Source organism: Lithobates pipiens, unplaced genomic scaffold, assembly GCF_037356315.1.
Source record: "Lithobates pipiens isolate NorthernLeopardFrog02 unplaced genomic scaffold, aLitPip1_a1.2 Scaffold_1, whole genome shotgun sequence".
Taxonomy (NCBI): domain Eukaryota; kingdom Metazoa; phylum Chordata; class Amphibia; order Anura; family Ranidae; genus Lithobates; species Lithobates pipiens.
The window spans coordinates 25,916,503-25,930,373 of record NW_027507685.1 but is presented as its reverse complement, the minus strand read 5'-3'; the positions used below and the strand labels follow the sequence as shown (position 1 = coordinate 25,930,373).

Genomic DNA, 13,871 nt, shown 5'->3' with positions numbered 1-13,871 from the left:
TGCAAAATGCTAATATAAGCATATATATGAAAGACCAAAATATTAATGGTACATAAAATACGTGTCAGAAAAGTGCAAGTGAAACAACAAAAAACAAAAAGACAAAAAACAAAAAATATAAAAAACAAAAAAGCAAAAAAATATAAAATATATATATATATAAAAAAGCAAAGAGTCAATTAACCCCTAAATTGGAAAAAACAATCCATAATAACCAAAAGTGCAAAAAATAGTGTCCAAATTTCCAAAAAAATCTTCAATGGTGCAATTACAAAAAGTTCAAATGTGACTATAGTGCTTCTTGTGCAATCTCCAACGTGACTTCTGTGTTCCCCCACAAGGTCCCCCACTCACCAGAAGAATGCACCCCTGCAGGGGTAATTCGCCTTGAAATCAAAGTCTGCCGATATCCAGCTCTTCATTCGCATCCAGAGAGAGTTTTCTCAATCCCTGCTGATGTCCAGCTCCTCAATCGCAACCAAGGGAAGATTTCATATATCCTCATAAGAAAAAAATTGTAGTCTCCATAGTGTGATTTGTATAAAAAATCAATTTATTGCCACAAAAATATAAACCAATAAAAACATAAAAATGATAAAACGGAAAAAACAAAAAACAAATCTCATATATTGAGACAAGATGTGGAACCACAGTCCATTAAAAAAAAAAAAAAAAAATATAACCATACGCTAATAGCACTTTATCCCAAAAAACAAAGGACTAGAAACCAAAAAACAACAATGTCCCAGGGTATAGCCTGTTGTCTAAGGTCACTCCAGTGTTTGTAAGTCCCCCAGGGATAGAGCCTTTCTAGCGCAAAAAATAATCCGAACGTGGAAGCCGCTCGGTGGATACGCAGCTACGGCTTGCACTCCAACTGCGCTCCAACGAACGGAACTGACGTAATAGGCGTAACTCCGTCGAACGCGTTTCGTCATTGACGTCTTCAGCGGCGGTGTCACGCTACTACGTCTTACGACTCAAATAGGAAAAAACCAAAGATTGAGCAGCATCTGATTGGCCAACGTTCGTAATTGACGCCCAAACAGACAACGATGGGCTGTACCCTGTGTCTGAAGGAGTGACAACCACTGTATCCAATCAGCATGTTGTTACCACCCAGTTCCAAGCCAGAAGGCGAGGGGAGGATATACAAAAAAAGGATTTCAAAACTTGGCTTATAATAAATAATCAATAAGTTCAAGAACCATCTATCGTTCGCTTATTGGGTACACAGCACATAAGGGTGATCTATCCCAAAGGGAACTCAAAAAGACTGTATACATGATAACAATAATTTTGTGTTAGAAACATTAGTAACATTAATGGCCCTTATAACAAGCTATCATAAACAAAGGTATAAAAATGAGTGTTTCAAAATTGAAAAAATTTTTGAACATTTTTTATTTTTTTTTGAAAAAATTTACCAGAAATCAGTCACTACTAACTAAGATAGCTGGATGCAATGGATTTCAATAACAAAGGCAAAAGAACCATCCTATTCGCTTCTTTGCAATCCAGCTATTACCTAGTAAAGGTGCTCATATCGATCTAGTACAAGTTTTCATTACTCCGCAGTGTTATATGGTGGACTATAAGGAAAGCGAACAGGACTAGAATTATATCATATTCAAACAAAAAATAGTAAATAAAAAATAATAAATGATGAATATGAATAAAGATTATATCAACCTATATTTAATGGATCCACATTTTCAAAGAGGGGAAAACCAAATCATGCCCATACGTATCAGAGTTGGCATATGCAATCATCAATCAGCAACATTTAGGATAATCCCAAATGAATATAAGGCCCTCAAAACAAGTCGATATATATAAGAAGGAACCTTGTCTTGTAGCATTCCATAATAGATAAGAGAAAGGTGTAATAGTACCAAACAACATTCTACTAGCTTACTATAAATGAATATGTGAATCCCAATCTATGACAGATTAGTGAGTGACACACATCTCCTATAAAACAACAGTCAAGAAACCATCAGAGAAGAGAGGTTTACGGATTAGCTATGAAACAGTTTAGGTCTATATCCAGGTTGAGGCCCCGTGGCGCAAGAGATCCCAACCTGTATATCCATGCAGTTTCATTCTGCGAGATGAGGGTGGTCTTATTCCCTCCCCTCCAATTACCTTTAATGCAATCAATCCCATAGAAGATTAGTCCAGAAGGATCTCTTCTGTGGAACTCGTCAAAATGGCGGGAAAGGTTGTGGTTTGGGAACCCTTTTTTTATATTGTTGATATGTTCCCTAATCCTAACAAATAAAGGACGTGTGGTCCTGCCCACATACTGTAAATTGCACGGGCACTCTATAACGTATGTTACATGCGTGCTCCGGCAAGTGATTAGTTCCTTTATTTTGTACTCTTTATGGTCTGTTTTTGCCTTAAACGTTTCTTTCTTTCTTGGCTGTTTTTTGCTAACTCTACATGGGAGGCATTTCTGGCACCTATAAAATCCCTTCATGTCATTAAAGATTTTAATTTGTTTTGGTGGGTCGATGGCGTTATGCACTAGAAGGGAGCGTAAAGTGGGGGCCTTTCTGTACACAAAACAGGGCTTTTTTGGGAGGACCTTAGATAGCACTTTATCCTCTTGAAGTATAGGCCAATACTTTTTAATAATTTTTTCAAAGTCCCTATATTGAGAGTTGAAACCAGTAATAAAAGCCAGTTCCATCTTTCTGTCTTTTTTATCCTGTTTCTCCAATAACGACTTCCTCTCCAAATTTCCAATATTCTTTTTTAATTGGAGTAGTGGTTCCGGCCTGTATCCTTTTTCTTGGAACCTCTCTAGAATCATATCTGCTTGAAGATGATAATCTACTGCTGAGTGGCAATTTCTCCTCAATCTTAGCAACTGTCCCTTCGGAATATTATTTTTCCACTTAGGGTGGTGGCAGCTCGTGATCGGGATATAGCTGTTTCTGTCAGTTGTTTTGAAGAATGTCTTGGTACTCAAAACTCCATCTATTTTTGAGATTTGGAGATCCAGGTAGTCAATACTATGTTCACTGTATTTACCAGTGAAAGTTAGACCATAGATGTTATTGTTTAGATTGTTCAAAAATATTTCAAGATCTGTTGGGGTACCATCCCATAATAAAATGAGGTCATCTATATATCTACGGTAGAACCTCACCTGGGGTATATTGCTCTTTAACAGCTGATGGGTCATCAGCTGTCAGCCAGGGAAAATAATCAGCGTAGGGTCGTCCCCCCCCCCCCCCCCCAGGTCTAGTATGGATTCGGAGGCCCCCCCCCCCCACACCAAAAAAAAAAAAATGGTGTGTGGTTCCCCCCAAAATCCATACCAGACTTTTTATCCGAGCATGCAGCCTAGCAGATCAGGAAAGAGAGGGGATGAGCGAGCGCCCCCCCCTCTCCTGAACCATACCAGGCTGCTTGCCCTCAACATGGGGGCATGGGAGCTTTAGAGCGGGGGGGGCTCTGCGCCCCCCACCCCACAATACCTTGCTCCCATGTTGATCGGGACAAGGGCCTCTTCACGACAACCCTGACCGGTGGTTGTTGGGGTCTGCGGCAGGGGGCTTATCGGAATCTGTGGGCCCCCTTTAACAAACCTGGAGTTTGGCTTTAAAATTATTCTAATGGTTGTAGTTTATTTTTTTTTAAATAACAAACATGTTCTATTTACCTGTTCTATGCAATGGTTTTGCACAGAACAGCCTGATCCTCTTTTGGGTCCCCTGCCAGCAATCCTGGCTCCTCATGCCCCCACAGCTCCCACTGTGTCCAATCACAGTAGGAGCGGGTCGCAAGGGGCCACGTGCGCCCCAGACCTGGAATTGTTAGATCACATACTAGGTACATGGTCCGGCACAGAGCAGTCACCCTGCCGCAGTATATCTGTGTGGGGGGGGGGGGGGGTCGGGGGTCCCTAAGCAACTGTCTGCTAGACGGGAACACGGATCTTTGGCTTTCCACAGTAAATTTACCCCTCTCACAGTTATAAAACACTCAGAGAACACAGTTAACCCTTTGCTCACCCCTGATGTTAACCCCCTTCCCTGCCATTTTTTTTTAGCACTGATTACTGTGGGTGTCACTGGTACCCAAAAAGTGTGAGATTTGTCTGTCGCAGTGTAGCAGTCCCATTAAAAATCGCTGATCACCGCCATTACTAGTAAAAAAAAATTTAAAAATCCATAAATCTATCCCGTAGTTTGTAGATGCTATAACTTTTGTGCAAACGAATATATGCTTATTGGAATTTTTTTTACCAAAATAAGTAGCAGAATGCATATTGGCCTAAATTTATGAATACACATTATTTTTTTTATTGGTTAGGTTTTAAACGCAGAAAGTAAAAAAAAAAATATTTTTCAAAATTGTCTTTTGTTTTGTTTTTTGTTTATAGCACAAAAAAAAAAAACATAGGGGATCAAATGCCACCAAAAGATCTCTCTATTTGTGGGGAAACGACACATTTTATTTGGGTACAGCGTTGCGCAACCATGTAATTGTCAGTTAAAGTGGTTGTAAACCCTTACAACCAACTTTGACCTACAGGTAAGCCTAGATTAAGGCTTACCTGTAGGTCCAAGAAATATCTCCTAAACCTATACGGTTTAGGAGATATTTGCCAAAACACAGGCACCGCTGTCTACGGCGCATGCGTGGGAGTGACGTCATTGCGGCTTCGTCGAATGACAGCGGCGGAGCAGGAGACCCCACCGAGAAGATGGATGCGCCGGACTACAGGGGACAGCGGTGACTTCGCTGGCTCCTGTGTCAGGTAAGTGACAAATAATGGACTACTATGCGATGCATAGTAGTCCATTATGCTTTACCTTTGCAGGGAATCAAAGAGGAAGTAAACTCATCAGGGTTTACTTGCTCTTTAATGACTACACAATGCAAATGTTTACAGAAGAAAATTCTGCGTATTCAGATGAATACCTACACAGAACATTTGCTGTATTAGCACTCCTGCACTGTGAAAATATTTTCTTTTGACTAAAAAGCACTATTTACAGAGTAAAATGACAAATGTATTCACCTGCTCTCTTCACTGGTAGCCGGAGGCTTGGTTTCTAGTGGAGAAACAGCAAAGCTGAATATAATCAGCAGTTTATGGCAAACCAGATGTAGATGCTGTTGAGATTTGGGACAGACAGGTCCTCCCTTCAGAAATGAAAAACCTTGTGGGAAGAATCTGGCTGTAAAGCAGTCTAGACGCTAGCAAAATTTGAATACCTAAAATATATCCAGTACCACTGCTAGACTGGGCCTAGAGCTACCAAGCAACAAAGAAAACACAGCAGTTGTGTGCATACATGGCTTGGAGTTAAAATGGTTTTAATGGCAGGTGGAAGGTTTACCCCCCCCCCCCCCTTCACGACCAGGCAATTTTTTGTAATACTGCACTGCGTTACTTTAAAGAGGAAGTAAACCCTGATGAGTTTACTTCCTCTTTGATTCCCTGCAAAGGTAAAGCATAATGGACTACTATGCATCGCATAGTAGCCCATTATTTGTCACTTACCTGACACAGGAGCCAGCGATGTCACCGCTGTCCCCTGTAGTTCAGAGCGTCCATCTTCTTGGTGGGTCTCCGTGGGTCTCGCTGCTCCGGCGCTGTGATTCGCCAGAGCAGCGATGACGTCACTCCCGCGCATGCGCACGGGAGCCGACACCCGCGGCATATCGCCGCGATCTGCGGCTTACCCAGTGCGCCTGCGCACCGCTGTCTACGGCGCATGCGCCGTAGACAGCGGTGGCTGTCTTCAGGTAAAGGTGTAGGTTTAGGAGATATTTCTTGGACCTACAGGTAAGCCTTAATCTAGGCTTACCTGTAGGTCAAAGTGGTTTGTAAGGGTTTACAACCACTTTAATAACTATCTAGAATTTTGTTTTGTCTAAACCTTTATGGCCTTTGATATATACAGTGATAAAAGAGAAATATATATATATATATATATATATATATATATATATATATATATATTATCAGGCAGGCTGTCTTGTGTATTTTTACAAGATGAGTTTGACAAAATCACTGGGTCTTATTAATGTGAAACTTCACCCTAAAAGGGGAAAAAGGGAAGATCTGCCATTTCTAATCCTTTCCAATAAAACCATCCCCCCCACCGCCCCCAGTATTTTTGTTGTTTTTTTTTTCCCTGCGGGGGGGGGGGGGGGGGGGAAATACCTATTTCTGTCAGGTACCTGCTTCCACTTCCTCTGGGACCTTTTAGGCGATTTCAGCAGAAGTTCTGCTTCCCCTTAACCAGGTCCCAGGGGGCTGTGGTTCTATTCGCAAAGTGCAGCTCAACACACGCATGCACAGTGTGAAGCTGCAGAGTCACAGCTGGCTTCCCACATCCAAGATGGCGGCACTGGGGACCTGAAGACGGGTGAAGAACAAGTCTGCGTGAGGACAGCACTGGATCCCTGGACAGGTAAATGTAATTTTATTAAAAGTCAGCTGCTACAGTATTTATAGATAATGACCCTGAATTTTTTGTTAACTGATTGAATATCCTCTTTAACCCCAGGCAGATATGGAAGGCACACATTACAGCTCTGTAATAATTAACTTAAACTTTACTTTACAGCAGAGCTGGGGGGGGGGGGGGGATTGTGAGAAGCAGCACAAAGAGCCAACTAGGTATGTTGCAGTGCAGGGAGCATGCTGATGGGAGGAGTTTCTCCAGTCACTTAGTTGGAGAGTGAATAGGCCTTGTAGATGAAAGTGAAACTGCAGTAGAGAAAGATCAGATCCCCTCCCCCACCAGTCAGAGTTGTACAAATCTCTAGACTGGATAGACAAAGATACAAATCATTTGGCAGGTAAAACAACACTATTTTTTTTTAAGTAATAAAAATCTGTTTGTTTTTGCATGTTTTGTTAAAAAAAAAAAAAAAAAAGTCCAACAATAACCCCAAAAGAGACGTTTCAAGAAAAAAAAAAAAAAAATTTTACAAAACGAATTTGGAAATTGCTATATTCTCTAATCTCTCCATCTTCTTCCTCCTCTTCTACTCCATGTATATACAATACATTATTACACCTTATTAGAACTTCTCCAAGATGTCCGGACAATGCCCCATCAATATACTCTTCTGTATTGGCGAGCTGCATGTTCATGTAGCCATTCACAGAGACCAGGTATCCCTTGTACTCCATACCCCACTTCAGTTTCACCATTACTGGCTTACCAGTAAGACCATTAAGGAATGGTTTTGGGTTGAGTGGCAAACTTGTGCCGACGCTGAATCCACACGCTCGCCTACAAACCAGAAAAAATTTCCCCGCGGAATGCTGCTCGAACACACCGCCGGAGAGAACAGGAAATGGCTATGTGCAAACGAGTATGCATCGAACTGATGCCCAGGCAAGTTTGGATCACTAAGAGCAATTAATTACTTATGTTTAACCACTTGCTTACTGGGCACTTAAACCCCCCTCAGTCCCAGACCAATTTTCAGCTTTCAGCGCTGATGCACTTTGAATGACAATTGCGCGGGCATACAACACTGTACCCAAATGAAATTTTTATCATTTTTTTTCCCACAAATAGAGCTTTCTTTTGGTGGTATTTAATTACAGCTGGGAGTTTTATTTTTTGCTAAACAAACAAAAAAAGATGCAAAAAAAAAAATCATGTTTAATAGTTTGTTATAACATTTTGCAAACGGGTCATTTTTCTCCTTCATTGAAGTGCGCTGATGAGGCGGCACTGATAGGCTGCACTGGTGGTCACTGATGGGCTGCATTGGTGGGCACTGATAGGCTGCACTGATAGGCATAGTTAAGGCGGCACTAATAGGCACAGATAAGGCGGCACCGATGGGCACAGATAAGGCGGCACTGATGGGCAAAGATGGGCACAGATAAGATGGCACAGATGGGTGGCACGGATGGGCACTGATAGGTACCACTGATAGATGGGACTGATGGGCTCTGATAGGTGGCACTGATGGGCGGCACTGCTGGGCACTGGTAGATGACACTGATGGGCACGGATATGTGGCACTGGGGTGCAGCACCTTTGTTGCAGATTGTGGGCACTGCTGGGTGGCACTGTGGGCACTGACGGGGGGAACTTACTTTTTATTAATGTGGCACTGGCAGGGGGCAGGTGGGCACTGGCAGGGGGCAGGTGGGCACTAGCAGGGCTGGCCGGTGGTCGGCTTTTTTTTTTCTCCTCGCGCTGACAGCGCGAGGAGGAATAATAGCCGATTACCAGCTCCGTTATATCACATGATCAGCTGTCATTGGCTGACAGCTGATCATGTGATAAGGGGTCGGGATCGACCCCTTGCACGGATCGGTGATCAGGCGAGTCTCATAGACTCGCCGATCACAGAGCGCTCTGCGCGCGCCCCTCAGGGGGCACGCAGGCCGCTCGTGCACGGGACTACGTCAATAGACGTAGTCCCGGAAAAGGAGATCTGCGCTGTAGCCGTCATTCGGCTATAGCGCGGGTCCCAAGTGGTTAATTATCAATGGATGCGTGTTTTATGAAACTGTACTGCTAATCAGGTTGTATTTTACTTTAATAATTTAATAACTGTATATTCATACTAGTGAACTGTATACAGTATATTGTGTCCTTTTTACTATTGACATTTTTTAACTTGATTTGTAATCAATAAATAATTCAATGATCAATATGAACAAGGTATCAATTCAGTGACATGCCTCATACAAAGTCCCATTCATTCCTCCTTTTTTGTCCAACATATATTAGGGATGGAGGTTTGCCACTGCTATGATCAGGTTGTGTCAGGTCCCATCACTATAACACACATATGTATTTTAGCTGTTTCCTAAAGTTCAGTTTATGGGCCTCATTCATATCTATACATGCAGTCATCTATTTCACCGAAAGGGGAAGCACCACTTGTCTGTCTCTCTCTCCCCGGACCCCGCTGCCAAATTTGGCACCTTTTGGGGGAACGGGCACCTGGTGATGACAGTTTGTCCTCCCTCAGCTGACCCAATTAGAGAGCGCAGCATGCTTCACTGCCAGTTTCCCTTGGTGGAGATGGTGGCAACAGCACCCGATAGCCAATTGAGAAATCGGCTCTGGTGAAGACACCGCTGGATTCCTGGACAGGTAAGTATCCTAATATTAAAAGTCAGCAGCTACAGTATTTGTGAATGCATTTGGATAAAAAAAAACATTCCCTTTTAAGCACTGCCCGAGCCTGATCTTGAGCCAGCCCTGTGCCCGTCTGCAGCAGCTTTTCCCCCTTCTCACAGGAGACTCAGCAGGAGCCATTGGCTCTTGCTGCTGTCAGTCAAAGCCTGTGACTCAACCCTGCCTGTGGGGAGGCAGGGCTGATCCATGTTAAGTGTGTCTATAGACACACACAGCCCCACTCTGGGATCGAGCCTGCACGAGTGCCCCCATAGCAAGTGGCTTGCTGTAGAGGCACTTGGAGAAGAGGAGGAGACACGAGCCCTGGCAGGTGACCCCCAGAATAAGAGCATAGACCAGGAAAGTATACCAGATTTGATATTTTAACAAAAATAAAGCCTCCACAATCACTTTTTAAATACAAGTACACAGTAATCTCCCCCATAAGTAAGATGTAAGGCTGGCCTCTAAAGGAACCTGAACCTTGACACTCTAAAGCAGGGATATGCAATTAGTGGACCTCCAGCTGTTGCAGAACTACAAGTCCCATGAGGCATAGCAAGACTCTGACAGCCACAAGCATGACACCCAGAGGCATTATGGGATTTGTAGTTTTGCAACAGCTGGAGGTCCGCTAATTGCAGATCCCTGCTCTAAAGGAACCTAGTGACCTGTGTTGGCTGCAGAGCCATTTACAGGTCCAGGGCTCAGATATGCCCGCTGGTGTAAGACTATCCTTGAATACTGCTATTGAAATCTGCCGACTGGCGGAATAAAGACTGTCTGAAATGTGGCTGTTAGCGGCAGGATGCTTTTCAGGTCAGCCTTGTGGTAACTACAGATTACTCCCCCCCCCCCTTTTGTTTCTAGAAAGTCTTGGTGCATGCCTCCTGCATATCCCTTTAAGGGGTGATAGTTACATTGTCACTATTGGCTGGCACTGCGACAGTCTTTACTGTGTTGTAAGCACCAAGGAGAGTATTGTTATTCTCTGGTGGTTTGCCCTATGGAGCTGACGCTTAGAGTCCTGTTCTCTAACACAATGTACAGTGCTGTGAAAAAGTATTTGCCCCTTCCTGATTTTTTTTGATTTTTTTGCAGATTTCTCACACTTAAATTATTCAGATCATCAAACAAATTTTAATATTACACAAAGAAAACCCAAGTAAATCCAAGATGCAGTTTTTAAATTATTATTTAACCACTTAACAACCGCCCATTGCCGATTAACGGCTTCAGGGCGGTTGTTTAACTCTGAGAGGCCGTTAATTAACGGCCTCCAAGAATTCTGCTCTCGCGCGCCCCCTGGGGCGCGCACACGAGAGCATCCGTAACCGCTGGGTCCAGTCGACCCGGCGCATCACGAATCACGGTAAACGGCCGCTCATCGCGGCCGTTTACCACGTGATCGCTCCGTCAAATGACGGATTGATCACTTGTAAACAAGCCGGCGTCATAACATGACGCCGGCTTGTTTACAAGTGATCAATCCGTCATTTGACGGAGCGATCACGTGGTAAACGGCCGCGATGAGCGGCCGTTTTACCGTGATTCGTGATGCGCCGGGTCGACTGGACCCAGCGGTTACGGATGCTCTCGTGTGCGCGCCCCAGGGGGCGCGCGAGAGCAGAATTCTTGGAGGCCGTTAATTAACGGCCTCTCAGAGTTAAACAACCGCCCTGAAGCCGTTAATCGGCAATGGGCGGTTGTTAAGTGGTTAAATAATAATTTAAAAACTGCATCTTGGATTTACTTGGGTTTTCTTTGTGTAATATTAAAATTTGTTTGATGATCTGAATAATTTAAGTGTGAGAAATCTGCAAAAAAATCAAAAAAAATCAGGAAGGGGCAAATACTTTTTCACAGCACTGTACATTGTGTTAGAGAACAGGACTCTAAGCGTCAGCTCCATAGGGCAAACCACCAGAGAATAACAATACTCTCCTTGGTGCTTACAACACAGTAAAGACTGTCGCAGTGCCAGCCAATAGTGACAATGTAACTATCACCCCTTAAAGGGATATGCAGGAGGCATGCACCAAGACTTTCTAGAAACAAAAGGGGGGGGGGAGTAATCTGTAGTTACCACAAGGCTGACCTGAAAAGCATCCTGCCGCTAACAGCCACATTTCAGACAGTCTTTATTCCGCCAGTCGCAGATTTCAATAGCAGTATTCAAGGATAGTCTTACACCAGCGGGGCATATCTGAGCCTGGACCTGTAAATGGCTCTGCCGATCGGTACAGCGGAGGGGGAAGAGATCGGTGTCAGCAGCGATGTGGGCTGCATCTGCAGTGCCCACATCGCTGCTCACCGAAAATTAACCCCTCGATTCCCTGCATTACTCTGCAATACCCTGCCATTACTCTGCATTACTCTGCAATACCCTGCCATTACTCTTCATTACTCTGCAATACCCTGCCATTACTCTTCATTACTCTGCAATGCCCTGCAACACTCTGCAATGCCCTGCAACACTCTGCAATGCCCTGCAACACCTTGCAATGCCCTGCAACACCTTGCAACACTCTGCAACACCTTGCAACACTCTGCAATACCCTGCAACACTCTGCAATACCCTGCAACACTCTGCAATACCCTGCAACACTCTGCAATACCCTGCAACACTCTGCAATACCCTGCAACACTCTTCAATACTCCGCAACACTCCGCAACACTCAACACTCCGCAACACCCGCCAATACCCTGCAACACTCTGCAATGCTCTGCAACACCCGCCAATACCCTGCAACACTCTGCAATGCTCTGCAACACCCGCCAATACCCTGCAATGCTCTGCAACGCAGTACTCTGCAACGCCATACTCTGAGATACCCAGCCATACTCTGAGATACCCAGCCATAGTCGGTGATACCCTGCAATACCCAGCCATAGACACCCCCCCCCCCCTCCCGCCGCCCTCCGGTGCTTCTACCGAATCGCTAATACGATCAAAGCCAGAATCTTTTTTTTTTTTCAGGCTTCCCAGCTTAGAGGTGAGATGCGGGGTCTTATTGACCCCACATCTCACTGTAAAGAGGACCTGTCATGCCATATTTCTATTACAAGGGATGTTTACATTCCTTGTAATAGGAATAAAAGTGATCAAAAAAATTATTTTTGGGGAAAAAAAATGTCAAACTAAAATAAATAAAGTAAAATGAACAATAAAAAAAAGTTTTTTTTAAAGCGCCCCTGTCCCCATGTGCTCGCATGCAGAAGCGAACGCATACGTAAGTCCCGCCCACATATGAAAACTGTGTTCAAACCACACATGTGAGGTATCGCTGCGAACGTTAGAGCGAGAGCAATAATTCTAGCCCTAGACCTCCTCTGTAACTCAAAACATATAACCAGTAAAAAAAAATTAAATCGTCGCCTATGGGGATTTTTAAGTAGCGACGTTTGGCGCCATTCCACGAGCGTGTGCAATTTTGAAGAGTGACATATTAGGTATCTACTCAGCGTAACTTCATCTTTCACATTATGCAAAAATTGGGCTAACTTTACTGTGTTTTTTTTTTTTTTTTTAAGCACAAAACTGTTTTTTTTCCAAAAAAAGCATTCGAAAAATTACTGCGCAAATACCGTGCGAGATAAAAAGTTGCAAAGACCACCATTGTATTCTCCAGGGTGTTTGCTAAAAAAACATATATAATGTTTTGGAGTTCTATGTAATTTTCTAGCAAATAAATGATGATTTTTACATGTAGGAGAGAAATGTCAGAATTGTCCTGGGTGCTCCAGAACACCTGAATGGCGCTCCCTGCATGTTGGGCCTCTGTATGTGGCCACACTGTGTAAAAGTCTCACACATGTGGTATCGCCATTCTTCCGTCTTAGGGGGTCTTCTCGCCGGACTCCTCCGCTATCTTCTTGTAGCTCTTTTACTAGCGGAGGAGCCCGGCTTTCTTCCTCGCCGCCGGCCTCTTCTTCCGACTTCGGGGTCTTGTCTCCCTCTTCGGTTCTTCTGCCGGGCCACTGCGCCTTCTTATAGCTCTTTTACAGGCGGTGGCCCGGTCTTCTGTCGCCGCCGCCTTCCTTCTTCTTCTTCTTCTTCTTCTTCTTCTTCTTCTTCTTCTTCTTCTTCTTCTTCTTCTTCTTCTTCTCTTCTTCTTCTTCTTTCTTCTTCTTCTTCTTCTCTTCTTCTTCTTCTTCTTCTTCTTCTTCTTCTTCTCTTCTTCTTCTTCTTCTTCTTCTTCTCTTCTTCTTCTTCTTCTTCTTCTTCTTCTTCTTCTTCTTCTTCTTCTTCTTCTTCTTCTTCTTCTTCTTCTTCTTCTTCTTCTTCTTCTTCTTCTTCTTCTTCTTCTTCTTCTTCTTCTTCTTCTTCTTCTTCTTCTTCTTCTTCTTCTTCTTCTTCTTTCTTCTTCTTCTTCTTCTTCCTTCTTCTTCTTCTTCTTCTTCTTCTTCTTCTTCTTCTTCTTCTTCTTCTTCTTCTTCTTCTTCTTCTTCCTCTTCTTTTCTTCTTCTTCTTCTTCTTCTTCTTCTTCTTCTTCTTCTTCTTCTTCTTCTTCTTCTTCTTCTTCTTCTTCTTTCTTCTTCTTCTTCTTCTTCTTCTTCTTCTTCTTCTTCTTCTTCTTCTTCTTCTTTTCTTCTTCTTCTTCTTCTTCTTCTTCTTCTTCTTCTTCTTCTTCTTCTTCTTCTTCTTCTTCTTCTCTTCTTCTTCTTCTTCTTCTTCTTCTTCTTCTTCTTCTTCCTTCTTCTTCTTCTTCTTCTTCTTCTTTCTTCTTCTTCTTCTTC

General features: G+C 43.4%; 1 pseudogene; it reads right to left on the bottom strand.

Moving 5' to 3' along the window:
• Positions 1–6,940: 6,940 nt before the first annotated feature.
• On the bottom strand, positions 6,941–9,272 carry LOC143987120 (small nuclear ribonucleoprotein F pseudogene; annotated as a pseudogene).
• Between the last annotated feature and the right edge of the window lie 4,599 nt (positions 9,273–13,871).